The sequence below is a fragment of the Schistocerca americana genome, chromosome 1 (genome assembly GCF_021461395.2).
Source record: "Schistocerca americana isolate TAMUIC-IGC-003095 chromosome 1, iqSchAmer2.1, whole genome shotgun sequence".
In the NCBI taxonomy this organism is placed as follows: Eukaryota; Metazoa; Arthropoda; class Insecta; order Orthoptera; family Acrididae; genus Schistocerca; species Schistocerca americana.
In genome coordinates this window covers 937438013-937442025 of record NC_060119.1, presented here as the reverse complement: position 1 = coordinate 937442025, position 4013 = coordinate 937438013, and the positions used below count along the sequence as shown (strand labels likewise).

General features: G+C 44.0%; 1 non-coding gene across 1 annotated transcript; it reads left to right on the top strand.

The window, feature by feature from the left end:
• Positions 1-885: 885 nt before the first annotated feature.
• Positions 886-960, top strand: Trnat-ugu. Its single transcript has one exon. It is a non-coding gene; the product is annotated as a tRNA-Thr (tRNA).
• Positions 961-4013: the final 3053 nt, after the last annotated feature.

Sequence of the window (4013 nt, the reverse complement as noted above, 5' to 3'; positions counted from 1 at the left end):
TGAACTAACTTAAGAATCTGTGTGTTCGGTCTGACAAGAACCCAAATGAAATTTTGCTCTAGCACGACACGAACGTTCACACAAACGTCCCAGAACCTAGGAACACATTGATAATTCGGGATGTACATCGTTGCCTCATCCACCGTGTTACTCAGACCTGTCGTCTTCGGAATTCCATGTGTTTGGGTCACATAAGGATTTTCTACGTGAGACACATTTAAAAAATGATAACAGTGTAATTAATGCTGCGAGGACATGGCTACAAGCACAGGAGAAGTGTTTATACCATCAGGGAGTGCATTCTCTCACGCAACGCTGTCTTACAGTCAAATAACGTGATGGAGATACGTGCAAAGTGCCACCATATTCACTTACGTTACAGCGCAGGTGCTTTGTAAAAAGTATGTATGAAAACGTCGCGCGGAGAACCGCGGTTTGAGGCAGGGATGGGGGAGGGTCTCGGTGCTCGGTTCCCGTTCCAGCTATGAGCAAGGTGTAAGAAGTAAATGATAATTAACTGAAACCCTCAGCTGCCGACAGGTGTTGTTGATATACCTCGATGGGGACAGCTGCAACTGTGTGCACCGGCTGGGACTCCAACCTGGGATCTCTTGCTTACATGGCAGACCCTCTATCCATCTGAGCCACTGAGAACACAGACAAATAGCGCGACTGCATGGACTTATCCCTTGCACGCTTCCCTTGACATCCACATTCCCAACTGTCCACAATCTATATACGTAATGTACCTAATAGATATTTGCCCATCCACTCATTACTCGCGAACACTAAGGTGACGATTCCCGTAAGAGTTCGGGCAACCTGTGCGCATTCGCACAGGCGAAGTTCAATGGCTGGGTCCCTGCAGTCGCGCTATTCGTCTGTGTCCTCGGTGGCTCAGATGGATAGAGCGTCTGCCGTGTAAGCAGAAGATCCCGGGTTCGAGTCCCGGTCGGGACACACATTTTCAGCTGTCCCCATCGGAGTATATAAACAACGCCTTTCGGCAGCTGAGGGTTTCAATTAATTATCATTGATTCTAGAGAAGCTGCACGGTCATCACTGGTATCTGTTCTTTCGAGAACATTTACTATCTCCATATAAGGTGCAAAAAATTTTTGTTTAGCCCGGATCAGCGGCCATTTGTACAGCAAGGTTTGAATGACTAACCGAGGATGGCTCACAATCAAATTGTGTGAATCTATTAATTCCTCTTGAAATAGATTTTGACTGGTCTGAAATTTATATTCAGCTAATGGCACGATTTGTATGTGCACTGTTCGGATTTTAAATGCGGAAACAATCACTCTTAAATAACACTGGACTACAACGAGACTGATAGTTCTAATGTGGTCCACAGGTGTATCTGTCGCTGGTCTATGATAAGTTACAAACGCTTGAAAAATCTTGCTTCATTAGGATTTTACGCTCAAAAACACGTTTTTTCTGGGAGGTTTCTGAAGCGTGCCACTTCTTGACTGTCAACTTGTACGAATCGGTAGAATATTTGTGCAAAGAAAAATGGATGAAGTAGAAACGAATTATTTTTAATGTAATAATCTTTGTCTGTTGTCAAGATATGATGCTTTAAATCCGAGCTAAATATAGCGCGTAAAATTCATTGTTTCATGAACTGGATGTGTGGAAACGGTTTAAAGTGAATCAAAAAAATAAAATACGCATTCTGGCGATAAGATTGAAAACTCTCCCAAAAAAAAAAAATAAAAAAAAAAAAAAAAACTGGCTTCATTCGGATTTTACGTGCAGAAAAGTTTTTTGCGGCACTTGTGTGTTTCATACTGGTGCGATAGGTTTACATTTTGTATGAAGGTAGACAAATGTATGTAACTATTGTCGTCCTGGTGTTTACTAGAAGCTTTGTCCGTTGCCATGATATAAGCAACACGTTTCGAAAGACAATAAAAAAATCTGTACCGTGTAAGTCGTAGCCAGAGGCAACAAAAATCTTCATCGGTTCGGTTGCCTAACTGTGGCAGGCTGATGTTGAAATTGTGACGCAGTAAAAGTTGGGAACCAAAATAAAAAATCCTCCTGTCCGGTCCTGGGCAGAATTAGGGATTTAAAAGAAGGGAACTAGGTTTCCGACTTACCTGACAGATTTAAAGACATTCAAACGAAAACTTTTTGACACATTAGCGCTTTTTTATGAGTTAATTCTACTTGTCGAAAGCGGTGAACTCTCTTATACCCGCGCCCTGTCGCATGTATGGTGGGAGGGGGTGGGGGTGCAAGAACAAATATAGACAAATATATGTGATTCTAGAGATTGGCAGTGTCCGAGAGTAGGAGTGCATCTATCATAAGAAATATCCCAGACTTTAGATGCATGCGTCCTAAACTTCAGTAACACATTTTGTAATATTGCACAACATGACAAACACCATGTTGGTTGACATGATGTGTTATGTTATAGCACATGAGATCATATGTACACTACTGGCCATTAAAATTCCTACACCAAGAAGAAATGCAGATGATAAACGGGTATTCATTGGACAAATATATTATACTAGAACTGACATGTGATTACATTTTCACGCAGTTTGGGTGCGTAGATCCTGAGAAACAACCAACTCTGGCCGCAATAACGGCCTTCATACGCCTGGGCATTGAGTAAAACAGAGCTTGGATGGTGTGTACAGGTACAGCTTCCCATGCAGCTTCAACACGATACCACAGTTCATTAAGAGTAGTGACTGGCGTATTGTGACGAGCCAGTTGCTCAGCCACCATTGACCAGACGTTTTCAGTTGGTGAGAGTTCTGGAGAATGTGCTGGCCAGGGCAGCAATAGAACATTTTCTGTATCCAGAAAGGCCCGTACAGGACCTGCAACATCCGGTCGTCCATTATCCTGCTGAAATGTAGGGTTTCGCAGGGATCGAATGAAGGGTAGAGCCACGGGTCGTAAAACATCTGAAATGTAACGTCGACTGTTCAACGTGCCGTCAATGCGAAAAAGAAGTGACCGAGACGTGTAACCAATGGCACTCTATACCATCACGCCGGGTGATACGCCAGTATGGCGATGACAAATACACGCTTCCAATGTGCGTTCACCGCGATGTCGCCAAACACGGAGGCGACCATGATGATGCTGTAAACAGAACCTGGATTCATCCGAAAAAATGACGTTTTGCCATTCGTGCACCCATGTTCGTCGTTGAGTACATCATCACAGGCGCTCCTGCCTGTGATGCAACGTCAAGGGTAACCGCAGCCATGGTCTCCGAAATGATAATCCATGCTGCTGCAAACTTCGTCGAACTGTTCGTGCAGATGGTTGTTGTCTTGCAAATGTCTCCATCTGTTGACTCTGGGATCGAGACGTGGCTTCACGATTCGTTACAGCCACGGGGATAAGATGGCTGTCATCTCGACTGCTAGTGATACGAGGCCGTTGGGATCCAGCACTGCGTTCCGTATTACCCTCCTGAACCGACTCCATATTCTGCTAACAGTCATTGGAACTCGACCTACGCGAGCAACAAGGTCGCGATTCGATAAACCGCAATCGCGATAGGCTACAATACGACCTTTATCAAAGTCGGAAACGTGATGGTGGGCATTTCTCCTCCTTACACGAGGCATCACAACGTTTCACCAGGCAACGCCGGTCAACTGCTGTTTGTGTATGAGAAATCGGTTGGAAAATTTCCTCATGCCAGCACGTTATAAGCGTCACCAACCTTGTGTGAATACTCTGAAAAGCTAATCATTTGCATACCACAACATCTCCTACCTGTCGGTTAAATTTCGCGTCTGTAGCATGTCATCTTCGTGGTGTAGCAGTTTTAACGGCCAGTAGTGTAGTATACTACATGACATGGGTACTTGTGCTAACAAACAAAAAGAGCTAATATTGATTTAAGCGTCTTTGAAACTGCCTGATAAGTCGGAAAGCTAGTCTCCTTCTTTTAAATCCCTAATTCTGCCCAAGACATATTGGCCTTTTTGTCATAGGAAACGAACATTTTCCATTCCGAGAAAAAG